The sequence below is a fragment of the Medicago sativa genome, chromosome 1 (assembly GCF_051527215.1).
Source record: "Medicago sativa cultivar Bolivia chromosome 1, Bolivia_mono, whole genome shotgun sequence".
Classification (NCBI taxonomy): Eukaryota; Viridiplantae; Streptophyta; class Magnoliopsida; order Fabales; family Fabaceae; genus Medicago; species Medicago sativa.
Genome location: NC_140749.1, coordinates 6,505,464 through 6,524,115, shown reverse-complemented (window position 1 = coordinate 6,524,115; position 18,652 = coordinate 6,505,464). Strand labels below are relative to the sequence as shown.

Genomic DNA, 18,652 nt, shown 5'->3' with positions numbered 1-18,652 from the left:
CTTTATTTTTTTCTTTCTTTTTTTTAGGAAAAGAAGTTTCAATTAGTTTTTTTCATTGAGGAAAAAAAGGCTTCGATTTATTTTTTTAACTATAAATAAAGGAGAATTTTTTAATCACGTAAACACATATTTTGAGCAGAAACTGAAACTCAAACCTTCTTTTGATCTAAGCTTTTTCTTTCTTCAGGTTTGACAAACACCTATACTATTGTTTCTTTTTCTTATGCTTAGATTTTTATTTTTATATATAATATGAGAGGGAACTAACACCTGCGAGTGAGTTTACCGGTTTTTTTTTTCTTTCAGGTCCTTGAACTATTGTTGCTGGCATCCATTACAAACACCTACGAGTTTCATGTACTTGAACTAACACCCATACTATTATTTCTGTTTCAAGTCCTTGAACTAACAACTATACTATTTTTTTTTCCTTTTCGTTTCAACAGTAGCGTTTTAATATTATTAATCACCTAAACTATTATCACCTATACTATTTTTTCAGGTCCTTTTCGTTTTAATATTATTAATCAGTAGCTTTTTTTGATAAAAAAAAGGTTCGATTAGTTATTATGTTATCTTTTAGCAGCATATTCTAATGCAAATGCTAACTATAAATAAATTAATTTTCGTTAATCACATATTTTGAGCACAAGTAGAAACTTCAAACCTTCTTTTCATCTAACATTTTTCCTTCTTCAAGTTTGCCAAACACCAATTTTATTATTTCTCATACATATATATATATTTTGATATATATATATATATATATATATATATATATATATATACACATATATATATATACACATATATATATACATATATATATATATATATACACATATATATACATATATATATACACATATATATACATATATATATACACATATATATACATATATATATATATATATATATATATATATATTTCAATCACTTTCTTCCCTTTCAATCGATTTTTCTCTCTCATACGCATGGGCCACGAAACAAACCCATGACCACATGTTTAAAGGGACCCAAAACTCTTACCACTTGGACTAATTCATTATTGATTTTGTTACACTTTTTATTCTTGCATTGGACATTCATCTCATCATTTATATTTATTTTTATGATATTATTATAATTTTAAATTTAAATAAATTCAACCTAATATACTGACACGTGTATTCGTGCACACAAACTTATAAAACTTATTTAATATCTAACGCGGGCAACGCCGGGTCTCTAAACTAGTGTATAATATATGCAATGTCTGTGGTTTGAATTCCGGACACTACCACAAAAAAAAAAAAAAATATTCAAGTAACAATTTTGTCCTTTATTATTTTTTATGTCATTTTCGTTATTTTGATCAATGCATATGGATTTTCAAGATTCAAATTTGTGGTTTTATTTTGATATGAGATCTTAGTGTTCAAATCTATGTTTTTTTTTTTTTGAGGAAATTCAAATTTATGATTCATCACTTATGTTTCCATATGAATTTTAGATTTAATTTTTATAATTCATACGCGAACTTATGTTTCCATATGGATTTTAGATTTAATTTTTATAATTCATACGCGAACTGACCAAAAGGACAAAAATGACATGAGAAAATATAAAACACAAAATTCTTATATGAAATTGAGTTAAGGGACGATGAGGATAATGTTTCCGAAATAATATCATTGTAACTTCATATATTTCATTGTAAAAATTATATATGATGAATTACATGATTATGTAAATATAGTTATAAGCAATAAAAAAGTAGTAATTTTTTCATAAAAAGTTTTGTAATTATCACCTTTTCATATATCTGACTTATATTTTCGAGATAAATTTTCTTATTATCGTTTCTTTAAACAATACTCTTAAAACATTTGTTATCATTGTCCAATTAAAAATGTATGCGTTAATATACATTGATTTTTTATACATATATGAACCCGTTATAAATCATGTACATGGGAAGAGGATTTGTCTAGCCTTTAAGAAGTTTTGTCTTCATTGGATGTTAACTTATGAAAAGAAAGCATAAATGATGAAACAGATTTTTTAGAAACTAATGAAACACGAATTGCCTCTGATGTTAGGTCATATTACGTTATAGAGGAGTATTAGAGGAATTGCTTATGATTTCGGGACATTTGTAACGTTTTCTATATTTGAGTCTGTAATTCTATTCTTCCCGAAACATAGCAATTTTATGGTGTTTTGATGTAATTCACGAAGAAATCATGTAAATAAGCAAAGCAAGACATATGAAGATTTGTGAGGACTTTGGGAAGATGAAAGAATAAAGATTCAAGAGACCTCAGAAGATATTACTGAGGGAGGAATTTTGTTCACAAGTTCCAAGGCATCTTATATGGAAGCAAAACCCAAAAAGACGAACAAACAGACATTTCAGCACCCAGACAGCACTCATATGCGCATGACATGAAACCAGGGGCGGACCTGAACTAGGCTTAGTGTGGCAAGTGCCACACAAGCCCAGCCAGGCCCAATAATATTTTATTTTAATGATTTCTGCTCTCCGCCCAGCACTTTTCACTCGCGCCCTGCAGCCATTCCGAAAATACCCCTGCGCTAGTTAACTAGCGCCAGTGTTAAAAAAGGGGACTTAAATTTTACACTTGCGTGACTTAAGTCACGCTGCGTGAGTTAACTCACGCTGAAATTAACACTTACGTGAGTTAACTCACGCAGAAATTAACACTTACGTGAGTTAACTGACGTAGGTATTTTTTTTTCATATGCACAATATGCTTTAGCATATTCACAGATTCATATTATGGTTGAAGAATGGTTTTTGTAAAGTAAAGTTTACTACAACATCATTATGTTTTCAACTTAGAAACCCATTTTGTTATCTAATTCTCATTTTCCATCGAATCTGAATCATCACAATCTCAAAGCAATGGTGAAGACGAAGAATATGATGAAGAAACTGTAACACCCTATTTCTAATAAGCGGTAAAACGCGCAAATATACTAACATATTCTAGAAATAGATGCTACGTCTTCGAATAAACCACAAATCATACATGCATAAAGATCATGTTACACAACATAGCAGCGGAACAACATATAATTCATAAACATATCTGGATCTTCAAACTAAATACAACTGTATCCTCCAAATCTCAAATAACAGAATATCTCAACAACTCCAAAATACAAAGTCAAATAAACAACATGCAATGACTATCCTAGATCAGAGCCCTAATCTAGACACTTGCATGAAAAAGAGGAAATCCACTCCTCGGCATCAATACGCAACAACTAAGCATCCTGCACTCCATCTACCCGTCCATACGGAAAGGTAGGTGGTAAACCACTGAGGGTTAGCATTACATCATCATAATCCATATAAGATTAACAAGAACTTTGAAGATGAAAGATATAATCAAGGATAAAGAATGACAATTCATACATAGTTCCTCAATATTCACAACATATAAGTAATCCAAGATCATTCAATATCATTATATCAAGTTCATATCCACAAGTGTATCATACACATATCACAACCTCACCTTGTCAATCAACAATTAACAATTCAATCCGCAAGTACAATTAGCAATAATCAACCATCAAAACACATCTTAATGCAATTCAATCCACCAACAGTTTATGCAATGTCTCAAGACTCATCTAGATGCATGTGGTACCAAACACCTCAAGGTCGTCACCTTCGATGCAACAAAAACATCGTAATCACCTCAATTGGATATAAAATCCACCACCATCAGTCATGTATGCATGAACATATGACCCAACTACAAATGCATATGTTCACACAAACAATAATCACCTCACCATCACCAAAACTTGTATATATGCAATTAACAACAATTCACCACCACATAACATATATACAATCGCCGACAACATCCACAACACAAGCAACATATAGTTGTCACACAAATATACACCACCAATCATCTCCATATATGTGATATCAAATATCCATAAGGATTCACAAGTCAATTGATTCTCAAAAGTCATCTTTAGTTAAGTTCGTCTCTCAAAATCACAACATTAAGTTAATTGAACACTTTGAGTCAAAACCAAGTAAACAAGCTCAATTGCCTATGCCATGTATTCTCACAAGTCACTTATAGGTGCAGTAGAGGATACATAAGCATTTCATCGGCCAAATACGAAGAATTCATAAAAATCACAAGGTTCGTCTCACCGAAACACTTTTCAAGAATTTTTCCATTTTCTAAGCAAAACAAGTTAAATCCCTCACATCATAGTTTAAATACTACTAAACACCTTAATTGAACTCATAAAACATAAGTTTGAAGTTTGGAAACAATCCAAAGGGTTTGGGTCGATTTAGAAATAGTTATGCGGATTTTTCGTAAAATTTCACCAAGAACACCTTGGAGTATTTCCCTCATAACTCAAAAACCAAGAATCATTTTCAAGTCAAACCAAAGCCATTGGAAAGCTAACAAAATTATCTACAACTTTCATGTTTACACCGAAAACCAATTCAAAACAGAAACGAGGGAAAAAGACGCAAGAACGCGAAACAGGGGATGCTGCCACTGTGCAGCTCGCCGTGGCGAGTAAATCTACTCGCGAGGCGAGTAAGCATCACCGAAAGCACCTCCTGCTCGCCTCCAACTCGCCTCCCACTCGCTGTGGCGAGTTGGGACAGTCCTGTTACGAGAAAAACTCACTTTTTCACCCCAAAACCCCAATTTTGACTTCCCAAAGCTCAAATTTGATACCAAAGTTTGTTTAAACATTTCTAAACATGAAAAGACACCCAATTCCATATAAAATTTGCCCCAAAACATTCTCCTAACAAAAATCACCATTTGACCCATTTTTCATCAAATATTCAAAAACAACACAAGGTCATATCAAACTCTCCAATTATGATTACCCAATGTTTTAATCATCAACAACAACATCTATCAACAACAACAGCAGCTAAACATCATGAATTCACCAACAATTCATCACAACAACATCTCATATCACCATTTTTGGGCAAAAATGCAAAGTATACATATAACCACAACTTAAGCATGTAATTTCATCATCAACAACTCAATTAACATTTAATTTACATACCCAAACATTGCATCAAAACATGAACACGAATTTACAATCAATTAGGTTTAATTCATCAATTTCATAAAATGGGTAAAAAGGAAAAGAGATGAATTATGGTTGAAACCTAACCCTCTTACCTCTAACACCAAGAATCTCTAACCAAAGCTTCAATTTAGCTCCTAGATGATGAATCCCCTCTTCAAGCTCTAACCCTTGTTCTTCCCTCTAGCCTCTATCTCTTCTCTTCTCAAATGAAATGAAATAAAAATGTTTGTAAACCTAATTCTCACCAACACTAGAGTTTATATACTAGCTCTATTCAAGTGGGCTTATTTCTTAAACCTTAATGGGCCTAACCCATTTCTATTCTAACACTCAAAATGTCACTACTCACTTACCGGTAAAATATAACACTAACGGTCACTTAACGGTAAATAAAATAATTACTACACCCTCTAGCACTTAGTAAAATAAAACCCTCACTAAGCACTAAAAATAATTTTCTGCAAAATTACAAAATTGCCACTGCCCTCAAAATGACCAAAATGCCCCTAAGCCCAAAATGACTAAAATACCCTTCTAACACCGAACTCTACGAATCCCAACCAAAAATACACACAGAGACAATTAATCACATAAGAGCACACAGAACACACATAAATAAATAATAAAATAAAACTAGCGAAAATCGGGCTGTTACAGAAACCAACATTGGAAGAAGAAGATACCATTATAGAGGTGAAACAAGATTTCATTGCTTCACCTTCTTCTCACAGTACTCAATCAACTCTCAGAACTGCTTATTTTCTCAAATCCATTGCAAGCTTTATTCTTAACCCACCAGCACCACCAATATCTTCTTCTGTTTTCTGTTTTTGATTCAAAGGAACTTTCTTTCAAAATCTGTTTCAATGGCTGGTGCTACCAACACAAATGGGTTAAGTGGGTTGATCAAATTCAACCAAAATATGAATCTGTGAATATGCTAAAGCATATTGTGATATGAAAAAAATACCTACCTGAGTTAACTCACGTAAGTGTTAATTTCTGTGTGAGTTAACTCACGTAAGTGTTAATTTCTGCGTGACTCACGCAGCGTGACTTAAGTCACGCAAGTGTAAAATTTAAGTCCTTTTTTTTTACACTTGCGCTAGTTAACTAGCGCAGGGGTATTTTCAGAATGGCTGCAGGGCGCGAGTGAAAAGTGATGGGCGGAGAGCAGAAATCTATTTTAATTGGACATGCTTTTGGTTCAGATTTTGAACGTTACTATAACAAAGTAATACAATAAAGGACCCACAAGGAGTGTGTTTTGTTTGTTTGCATCTTTGGAGCCAGTACACTCTTTATTTATAAGCGGATTAATAGGTCTTTACCCCCTGTAATATATGTCATTTTCGGTTTCTCCCCTGTAGTTTTTTTTATTTACCCCCTGTAAAAAAAATTGTTTTGATTTACCCTCCTAATAGGCCAAACAAAAACGAAAATTTCTTGAAAAAAATATATAATTGGTTTTTGTTTGGCCTATTAAGGGGGTAAATCAAAAAATAAAATTTACAGGGCGGTAAATCGAAAAAAAAATTTACAAGGGGAAAACCGAAAATGACCTATATTACAGGGGAGTAAAGACCTATTTACCCTTTATAAGCTAACTCATCTCTCAATGTCTTGAAAGTGACCAATGTGGGACTAAATTTCTTCTTGCTTTAACCTTATTGTAGAGTATTTCGTGTTGGTAATGTGTAGGCAATCCTTTCTTATTCTTTAAACTCCCAATTTGTTTTTTTTTTTTGGTAATGTGCAGACAATTTGTTTTAGGTCGTTTCTCCTTTTTCTTTTTTTTATTTTTTTATAAACTCTCAATTTTGGTTACTATATTAAAATTGAAATTGATTTTAGCTTTTAGGTTTTGGCTACAATAAATTATTTAACTATTTGACAAAAAAACTATGCCCCACCAATATTGTGAGTCCAGATCCGCCCTTGTGAGACACCACTCACATGCGCCTAGACCATGGTCCTGGGCACCCGACGCATGTTTCCTACGAACGAAGACTGAATATTGTTACTTTTTTGTGGCAAAATCCTAGTATTTTAGCCCACCTTCAGGTCGAAACTCTCCCTATAAATAGCACTTCTCTCATTCATAATTTCTCATTCAGAACGAAGCAGTTCAAGAGGAAGGCAAACACTAGGAGCTTTAAGGGAGGAGTTTCTCTCCTCACTCCAAGATTTTCTAAGGTATGTTTTATTTCTTTTGTAATTTGCATTTAGTTACCATGTGTAACTAAATTTTTTTTAGGCTAGGGTTCTAAGATGAACCTCTATTCTGGTTGTTGGATAATTTATTTAATTTAAAGTCTTTATTCGGTTACTTTCTTTATGATATTTAATTTTATTGTCGTGTGTAAGATTTGTCTCCTCTGAAGCATAACCCTGATACATAGGCACTTATGAAGGTGACATACCTAATATTGATATTTATATTTGTTTTAATCATGAAGTAACTGATTAGTAATTAGGGAAACAAGCTATAGAGCAGGACCTTGAGAAAAAAGTACTTAAGGAGGTGACATAACTTAATATCGGTGCAAACCTACTCCAATCAGGAAGTATCTGGTTAGTAATTAGGAAAACATGTGACTTCACGACTTAAATCCGCCCAGCAACTTCATTCTCCTCAAACCTTGGTAAGGTAGATAGGGTTGTCCGCTTGTAGAACTACCAAGAGAGAGAGAGAGAGAGTGTGTGTGTCTGTGTGTGTGTGCGCGCGCTATGTACTTCTAAGATTCATAGATGAGCGAACCATTAGGAGCATTGGGGCCACATGAATGGGAATTTAGGAACGCTAATTCAAGTCTTTGTTTCAATTACCTCTGAGAGAGTAAGACCCCACGCGCACTTACTCATGTGATCAGCAGGTGCAACTCGGCATCTAGAGGAAAACGAGCTCGTATCTCTGAGAGAGTAAAGCACCACATGTACCTACTCGTGTAATCGGCAGGTGCAACTTGACAATTAATAGGTAGTAAAACCCCACAAACTCATCACTTAGATAGATAACAATAAATACCGTGAATAAAACTTGATTGTTACGTAATTCCAACAATTAAATTGAGGGGATTTGAAGAACCATAATCGCCGCTAACATTCCGCAATCAAAACAAGTAAACTTTGCTATGTTGAAACATATTAAATTGCAAAACTCTAAACCTTTATCTTTTATCTATTTTATTGTTCCCAAATATGTAACGCAAATTGTTTGGTTGAAACGACAATCTTTGTGGATACGATATTCTACTTATCACTTTATTACTTGGTAAACGATTTGGTACACTTCCCTAAATCCGACCATCAGCTTCCTAGTTGCAAATCAATAGGCTGTAGATGGATTACGAAAATGAAACTAAAACATGATGGTTTGGTTGATAAATGTAAGGCTCATCTTGTTGTCAAATGTTATTGACAAAGGAAAAAAAATAGGTTTATAAGACACTTATTCACCAATTACTAGAATCACGCGTGGCTAAAAAATACTTTTTTTTTATTAAAAAACATTATCCACTGCGGGGATGAAGATGAGGCGGGAATATCAAAAATATGCTTATATATAAGCAGCAATCAAAATTTCTCTCACTTCGGCAGTTGTAAATTTCACATATAAAAAGAAAAGAAAAAACAAAGTAAAAAGTTGGTAAAACATGTCAAATAAAATAAAAAAAATACCACAAAAAAAAATCTAAAAAATAGATAAAACTAATGCAATTTTTTTTGGATTTTTCTGAAAAATATGAAAAATTAGATAAAAAATGGAAATATAAGCAACAATCAGAATCTCACTCACTTCAGCAGTTGTAAATTTTACTTTTAAAAACAAAATAAAAAAATGGTAAAACATGTCAAATAAAATCAAAAAATATAAAAATATCACCCAAAAAAAAATCTAAAAACCAAATAAAACTAATGCAAAATTTTTCAGATTTTTCTGAGAATATGAAAAATTATTCTTTTATTATATTTTTAAAAATAGGCCTAAACTATGGAATTTTGGATTTTGAGGGGAGAAGTATGGTAAGAAGTTCCTTCTAAGGGAGTTTTGATCCTTGATTTACTTTTCCTGATTTTTTGGAAAAGTTTTGGAGCAATTTGATCAAGTAGCTCGAAAATCAAATTTCTCAACTAGGAACAACTAACAATGACCTAAAACAGAAGGATGAGGTTAGGAAAATGAATATGGCCCTTAAGCTGGCTATCCATATTATAAACAAGTTCAAAATTTATGCTGATACAGTTCAGATTATATAACTCAATTTGTTTTCCCCCTGAATAATGATGTTTAAGGGATGTTCGAATTCTATAATCCGAAAAAAAAAGCAAGGAACACACCCTATTTTTTAGGGTGTTCGGATTATAAAATTAGAATTGGTGAAAAACTCATTTTTCCACGCAAAAACAAGGGGAAAACTCAATCTGGATTATAGAATCCAAAAATCTTATGAGCATTTTCGTAAAAAAAATAGGGCATGCGAGAAATGAGTAGGGTGGAAAAAGTAATAGTTAAAAAAAAATATATGTGTTAGTTTTGGGCTAGATTATGAAGGTCTTGTTAAAAAAAAATATGGAAATTGCTTTTTAAGCACCTTGGATCGCTCACAAGCTCACCAAACTTTCAAAAATACCTTCATTAGAAGTTACAAAATGTTCGCCGGGGAACAGGAACCGTTTGTTGATGCCGGATTTAGAAACATTTGCAATATGTCTAGCAGCTTTGACACCAAAACAGCAACTAACAGGCAAGTATTCAAACTTCAATAAGATTGTAGCATTTGATTCAATTTAACAGAAAACGACCTTAGAGGCAATTGGTTTGAAAATGCTTCAAAGGCATATTGCAAATGCATCAAAGTCCTGAATGGTTCCTAACTCCCGTTCATAGGCGAATGGTTCGTAACTTCTGATGGGGGTATTTTCAAAAGATTGAGATGCTTGTGAGCAATCGAAGGTGCCTAAAGAGTAATTTTTTAAAAAGAATTACGAAGAAGTTTGATCTGGGCCTTAGCCTAATAGATGGGCCAAAGAGGGATTGCTAGAGATCAAATTGCTCTTCTCCCAATCATATTATTTACTCCTTCCCACCCCAAACTGTCTAAAATAACCCTAACGTGAGTTAACTCGCGTTCGCACTCGATATCAGCGTAAGTTAACGCTCTCCAAACCTCAACGTAAGTTAACTCATGTTGGGTTGCCTTCAAATAATTCTGAAATTGCTGTTCTGCTTTGCTTCTTGGTAACTTCTGTAACATAGCAAAAATTATTAGTACTTGTATGCTTAGTTTCTAACGTTTCTTTATAAAATGGATGACTGGAAGAACTAACGAACTATTGACTAGTTCATGGTTAATAATTTTGTCCCATAAAAAAGTGATTAATTATTAATATTATTTTGAGAAGTTGGGAAGGTTTCTGGTTTGTATATATGAATAAAGTGCAAGGTTTTCTATCTCTTTGTTCACCTAATAAGCAATAAATCTTTGGCAATTCCTTTTACTGCTTCTCTAGTGGGTTTTTTGCTCTTGCACCTATTGTTTAGTCTTTTTGTTTTGCAGATTGATGTGGAGAATCCATGCGTGATCATGTTGATGTTTTTTGTTGAAACTTCTTCGAAGCTCTGCTAACATTTAATTAAACAGTTCTTTTACAAGGCCACACTTCTTCAGCAAGTCAATGATCTTCTGGAAAGCATTTCCATTGAAACAACTACTGCACGTGGAATAGTTGAGGAATTAGATGCTTCAATAAGACCTATAGAGAAGGAGCTTCAATTTGTATTTGAATGCAACCCAACGTGAGTTAACTTACGTTCAGTGACGGATCCAGAAGTTTTTAGTAGTGGGAGCACTATATATACAAATTTTTACTAAGAAACATATATAATAGAGGAATGATATATGAACATCATTTTGGTACAACCAACAACTCTTTTGCAATTTTTTAATATTTTTTTAATGATTTCGATTTGCATGCTCCTCACAATGTCAAAGGGTGTTGCATTAATTGTTCAATTTTGGTTCTACATATAACACAACTCTATATAATAAGCATAAACTATACATTGCAAATATTAATTGATTTTCTCATTTTAAATATCGATAAAAATATATCTTTATATATAAGTAACTAAATAATTAATAATGACTAACTCATTCATCTCTAATACGATTTCGCATCAGATTCACGATGAAATTCCTTGCGGCGAAAGCTCTTTCGACTATTATATAGTTGCCAATACTACTATAAAAATACCTCTAATAATACGTATATCAACAAATATAAAACATTTTCTAGTTTACATAAACTTAGAGAAAAATTACTATTTCTCATTTTGGGCTTTTTTTTCCACATAACATCTTTAATTGATGGGGAAATTAGTCCAACTTTATTTTGGATAGAAACTTTGGTTCAACTTTCATTCTATAAATATATGAAGCATAAATAAATGATCATATGTATAATGTAGTAGTACTTATGAACAAATTATTCAAAAATAATGTAGTAGTACTTATGAACAAATTATTCAAAACATAGTGGGGCACCAACACCCACCTCTTAACATAAATTCATTATGTTGGGGTTCGACGTGCGTTAACTCACACTGATATCCAGTGTGAGCGCGAGTTAACTCACGTTGAGGTAATTTTAGGCGGTTTGGGGTGGGAAGGAGTAAAAATGATTGGGAGAACAAATTGCTAAGGTGGCCAATTGGTTATGATAAGCAGCCTAGGTTTTTTTTTTTTTAAAGATGGGCAGAGTTTTTTTTTTATTTTTTAAGATGGGCAGAGTTAATAAGAGAGGAAATGGCAAGTAGTATAAGTGTATGATATTATCCTCTAAAAAAAAGTGTATGGTATTATGGAATATTTTCTGTTAGAAAAGGCAACTGAAATCTTTATTGAAATTTTAAATGAATCAAAGATCTTCACCACTCCAGAAATTGAAGTTCTTTCAACAATAAAAGTTAGCACAGTATAATACTAGTATGTCACTTGGAAGACTGATCCGTAAAACAAAAGAGATTCAAAGACCTAAGACCATAAGCTTTAAAGTACTACTGCTAAAAAAGGTGTGTGATGCATGTATATGGCACTACCAGCACATGGAAGACATGATATGATTTTTTTTTTTTCCCTCTCAATTAGCTAGATAGGGTTAATGCAGTCAATAACAATGCATTTCAAACTAAAAAAAAATAAAATAGCAAAACGGATATTTTGCATATGTGACATTATTTGCGTACCCGATCTATATAGTTAAACTTTAGCAATTAGAAAAATGAATTTATGACAAATGATAAATCAAACTCTTGTCAAAATAATAATTACAATATTTTTATGCAAAAATTACATCTTTTACTTAAGGACACTTTTTTTTACATTTTTCCTAACATTTTTAAAGTAGATCAAACTCATACTTTATAAAATCTAACCTATTCTCATCCCTGATTGTAAACCTAATCACATGTTTATCTTTAACTAATATTAATTGGTTTGATATTGAATTACTTTTATATTCTAGACAATCAATAATATATTAGTATTTGTTTATGTTTGGCTGCTTGCTTGGCTTCAAAAAAAAAAAGTTTGGCTGATTGCCTAATAAAAAAGGTTTAGCTGCTGGTCCCCGAACAAAGAACATAAATATCCAGCACACTATAGGTAAGCAGACTTAAGCCTTTTTGGAGGAGTTTTTTTTTTTTTTTAAAAAACTTTTTTTAATGGAATAATATTTTGATTGATTGATTGAATATACAAATTAATCCTTAAAATTGTAAGAATTTTCATAAAAGTTTTTTATTTTTATAAATTAGTATCACTAGAATAAGATGTGTTTGAAATGATCTCACTAGAACTAATTTATTTAAGATTAAAATGTTTTACGTTGATCTCACACAAATATCATCTCAATAGAACTAATTTATCTATGGAATTTAAGTCATCTAATAAATAAATTGTTTACAATTGCAGTTTTATTGGGGACGTATAAATTAATGTGTTACGTTATAAGCTCTTACCCGTCACTACCAAAAAAATAAGCTCTTACCCGTAAAAGTTAATGAATCGACCACTTTGTCTAACACTATGATTTTCAAGATGTATTCTCCATTCATAGAAATTGTGACTATTAGACATGACAACAAAGCCCGTATTCTTAAGTATACGTTTGAACCAAATTTAAATTGATGGGTTTTTCCTGTGTTTAATTAGGTTTGTGTCTTTCCCGATTTCAAAATACGGGTACGGGACGAGTAATAGGGATATAAGTACTGAACTCATACCCAAACCCGTCTCGAATGTAAAAAAAAAAAAATCAAATTATCCCTTTTATATAAATAGAAACTTAAACCGTAATTCATTTAACTCACACTATCAAAATTTTAGCCTTTAAGACGACACTCACTTCTCTAAGTTCTCTCTCTTCTCTTTCCACATCTCACACACTCGGTCTTTCTCTTCTCCATCACCATAGTCATCGATCACCGTCATCTTTTTGCTGGATAATGCTAATACATTGAACCCAGAGCTGAAAAATACTTCTTTTTTATTAAGAAAAATATATCCATTGCAGAGATGGGGATTACACAGGATATCCGAACCCGTCAGAGATAACGCGGGGATGCGATTCGATTTCTCATCTTCGTTAAATATGGGTATGGTAACAAGTAAGTATTTGGAAGTATGGTATGAGGATGGGAAAGGTAAAACTCGTCCCCGCACCATTGCCATGCCTAGTTCATATAAGAGTAGAGTACATACACACTATTTTAGCATGCACTTACACCTAGTGGTTAATTTATCTTTTAATTCAAACTTACACCTAGTGGTTAATTTATCTTTTAATTCAAATTTGGATTCAAATTCGCAAATGGTATAATAATTTTTTTAAAATAAAATTTAATTTTTGTAACATAAAGAAATGGTATTTTTTAGTAAAAATAGCATCCCCTAGAACAACATGATAAATTTCATTTTTCAAATAGAAAAATAAATATTTGACATAAATTGATTTTTTCAAAAAACGATTTCTTTATAAAACAAAATATATCCATTCCAAGTATTTGTTTAAGAATTCAAACATCTAACGATTAGCACAATTGATATAAAATGTGTTAAAAAGGGGATGTTATTTGAACAACTACTTTATGAGACAACCAAAAATACAAAGAAATATAAGTCTTGACAAAAAAACCAAAATGATAGAGAGAAGGGGAGAAAATGATAACATAATGTGGGATAACACTTGGGTGACATAGAGTTGGGTGACATTGGTGACATTGGTCAATCACAACGTCACAATGCAAGTGAAAGAGAGAGAAACACAAGCATTGTGACATTGTGAATGGTCAATGTCACCAATGTCACCCAACTCTATGTCACCCAAGTGCTACCCCATAATGTGAGTATGAGAGAGAAAATTGTCATAAAAATTGGCAGAAAATGATTTTTCAAATATTATTTCTGTACTAGAAAAGTGGGGGTGTTAGGACACAAACCATATTACGAGTACTTTTTTTTAGAGAAAACCATATGACATATGATCAAGATCTTTTCTAAAAGAGAAATGATAACTAAACACACATTTTTAAACACAAATACAACATCAGGGACAATCTCGTAATTTTCACTAAAATACAGTGGTATGCTTCGATTTTCAGCTGCAACTTCTTTCTCTCTTTCTCTCATCATCCTCTTCTTTCTTTCTCCCTCACTCTCTCTAAACAGTTCAGACCACACCACCACCATCGTTGACCGTCCTCACAGTCACCACCCCGCAGTCCAAACCGTTGACCGTCCTCATCTCAACTCCTCTTCTCCAGCTCATCCATCACCACCGCCGATGAGAGAGATCATGTCAGAGAGAACTCCGGCGAAGAGGTGCAACCACCACCACAACCATCGTCCTTAGCACCACCATCCTTCCAGATTCGACCTCAATCCATCGCGACCACCTTTTCTCACCGACGATCGCCTCTCTCTCTCTCTCTCTCTCTCTCTGGGTGCTGTGTTGTTGTGCTTCTGTAGTTTCAGATCTGTGTTTTTGCGTTCGTCTTTGCAAAAAAAATAGATCGAAGAGAAGAATGACGGTCGTCGCTGGAGACTTATGGAGGGGTGAGAGTGTCTGACAGTGGTGGTGTGAGCTATGAGAGAGGAACCGAAAATGGAGGGGGAGAGAGAGAGAGAGAGAGAGAGAGAGAGAGAGAGAGAGAGAGAGTAACAAGGAAAGAGTAGAAAGAAAGAAAAAAAACAAAAAAAAAGGAAAAATACTCTATAAAAATACGGTGTTTATATTGTCTTGGTTTTTTTTGTGTCCAATTATCATTGCTCTTTCAAAAACTCAACAAAACAGATATTTCCAAAGTCAGAATTGGGAGTGGAGCACAAAATGCTCTAAAAGGCAATGAAACTATTGCAATTAAAAGTCACCGAAGTTTGAAACTAATTTCATATGCTTTATATTTTGAAGAGTGCTACCAACATTTTCTTTTTAACACTCATTCTTTTATTGAATGAAATCAATGTGGTGCCTACATTTTGGAAATGTGATCCACATAAAGTGGTATGAGCTACATTGGTTTCACTCAATAAAAGAATGAACGTTAAAAAGGATGTTGAAAAGAAAGTGTTGCTAATATTACTCTTAAATGTTTCATTGGTCAAAGTCTTATAAGTGTTGTTCAAATGTTGCAAAAAGGCTACAAAGTGCTATTTGAACATAAAAATTGTATAATTAAATAACAAAATGCAATTTTTATTCACGCACGCTAGCATCGTCGTTCACGTTCATCATCAACGACCACATTTGTCTGGCATACATTCGATACAAGAAGTTGATACTCTTCATCAAACCATGGACTTTGATGTCATTGTTTAGTCATTAGGAGAGTCTCGTCAAATTAGGTTAAGAGCAAACACACAAATGAGTTGGACATTATATTTATATCGAAAACTTTAAAACGTTACACATATTAATACATATCCTCTCATTTGTATGTTGTTTGATATCCACTTTTCTAATTAGGAAAATGTTAACGAGTGCCCTCGGGGCACTCTTTAAGACCTTTAAAAAGCAACTTTTAATGAAAATTAATGTATTCAATGCATTGGAAATTGAAAATCTTAACTTTTCATGTGAAATAATTTCTTCTTTAGGAATGCTTAAAGAGTACCCCGGAGTACTCGTTAACATGACTCTTCTGATTAATATGGAACTTCTAACTCACACTTGACACTCAAAGAAAGTGAGAAAAGAGGAGGTAATAGTAAGATGGAAGACAAACAAATCACGAAAAAACGGTGTAGGAAAGAATCAAGATTTAAAATTATAATGAACATTACATATAATGTGCCACTGCCAGTGGAAGTCTACTCCACTTGGTGACACTGAGAGTCTACATACACCCCAACAAGAAAACTCTCCCATGTGAAATGAATGATTTTTTGTTCCTCTTTTTCTCATTACTCCATTATACCTACCGTGTAACAAATCAAACCACATCTCAAATGCTGATAGCGTGCCTCTATCTTAAATGCGTGATGCAATTTGTATCAACCACAACACCATATTCTATTATTCTTATTATATACTCCCTCCGTCCCGGAATATCTGAGCCAGTTTGGTCTTTCACACGATTAAGAAAAATGTATAAATAAAATAGAAAGTGAAATATATTGAATTGAGAATGATAAAAGTAGTATTAATTAAAGTTATATTATATTGGAAATGATGAAAGTTGTATTGAAAATTGAAATGACTCAGATATTTTGGGACATTTTTTTTAGTAAATAGGTCAGATATTCCGGGACGGAGGGAGTATTTCTCTTGCATTTATCTTAATTCACACTACTCTATCTCTGAGTGAGAATTCCAATTTCAAGTGGATTAATAAATAATTCATAGGATACAAGCAATGAATTAATCACCCATCACCATTCACATTCCAAGTTGCAAAATGTAAATTAAATCAATATATTTATATAGTAACGTTTTCTTTAAGGTCGGTCCATAAAATTGTTGATAAATAGAAAAGTCGTTTGGTTGAGTTGCATTTTGCATAGTTAGTTGGTTAGTAGTAGTAGTAGTACAGTAGCGTGCCGGCTGCTATTGAAATGAGATCCTTATCTGTGACCGCATTCATTCACATTACTTAGACCCCTCAAAATTAAATAAAAACAAAAAAAAGAACCTTTCTTTTGTACTTTATTCAGAATATTGACTAGAAACTTCTTTTGGAATTTAGAACTAGTCTTCCTTCAAATTTCACTCCCCACAAGTTGGTGTATTACTTTCTCAGTCCCTTCTCCACTTCTCTCATGGTCAATAGTGCCTTACGACTTACGACTTATTCTCGAACATGAATTCACTTCAGTCATTGCCTATGGAGGCAAATTACATATAAAACTGTAATATTAAAAACAAACATGATAATTTTAAGTAAAATATTTTGTTGGATAAGAAAAAAGTATCAATGCGCCTTATAATTTTATTGACGGGCATTCCATTTCATATTTATTTATCTTTTCTTAAGAATATTAAAACGGTAATCAACTAATTAGCTTTAACAGGAAGTAACATTAATCCCTTCCAAAAAAAGGGTAGTAACCTAAATGTCCAAATAAAAACGGGTCATTACAGAGCATTAAAGATTGAGTTTATTGGATAAATTAGATTTCGATAATATGAAGGACTAATGTTTGGATATCATATGAGAGGATGTGGTTATATTTAGTGACCAACATACATTGAATAGAATTTCCTTCGGTTTGCACCAAAAAAAAAAAAACTTCGGTAGAAGAAACTTATGGATTTTTTTTTAAAAAAAAAACTAGGGTTGTTAAAGTGATTAAAAAATGTGAGGTAATTCAGATGGAACTTCTTCTAATACTTTCTAGTATACAGTATATTTTAGTTATATTAGCACTATCTAATAATATTTCAAAAAAAATAAAATTAAGCTACTAGTTAAAAAAAATTAAGCTATTAAAATAATTATAAAAAAATTAAATTGTGTAGTGGGGTATGAATCCACACAATGGTAGAAGTAGGTTAGTCTCTATTTTGATTTTAATTAGACTTTTCAAGATCTGAAGTTCGATAAATTTAGTTTTAAAGTAAAAGAATTTAAAATTTACGAACTTTTTGGATTGTCTGATTTTAATCAGAAGATCGTAAATCTTTTAACTCGTGTAAATGTTTGCGCAGTCAGTAACTATAAAAAAAATCTAGAGAATAAATTCCAATAGTCACGCATCTCATGTGTGAATATGTGGAGATCGAACGGTCACAAAATTCATGACTGCGTGAATGCGTGAAGTTAGCATAGTTCCTTCTAAGAAAAACTTCAGTCCCATAGTGTTACACTTTATTTGACCGACTTAAGGTCAGTCACCCTTGGCCACCAAGAAAGAAACTCACCCTAAACGTGCTCCACTATAATATCCACCTGTATATTGAGATTCTATTTTAATCAATTAATTAATTAATTGTTGTATTGTATTTAGCTTGCCCACCGCGCTTACTTGCTCACCAC

At 32.6% G+C, this 18,652-nt stretch overlaps 1 long non-coding RNA gene across 1 annotated transcript; it reads right to left on the bottom strand.

The window, feature by feature from the left end:
• Nucleotides 1-3,013: 3,013 nt before the first annotated feature.
• Nucleotides 3,014-5,696, bottom strand: LOC146952106 (uncharacterized). The gene is made up of 2 exons (XR_015012641.1): nucleotides 5,208-5,696; nucleotides 3,014-3,296 (listed from the first exon to the last, which is right to left on the bottom strand). It is a non-coding gene; the product is annotated as an uncharacterized LOC146952106 (long non-coding RNA).
• Between the last annotated feature and the right edge of the window lie 12,956 nt (nucleotides 5,697-18,652).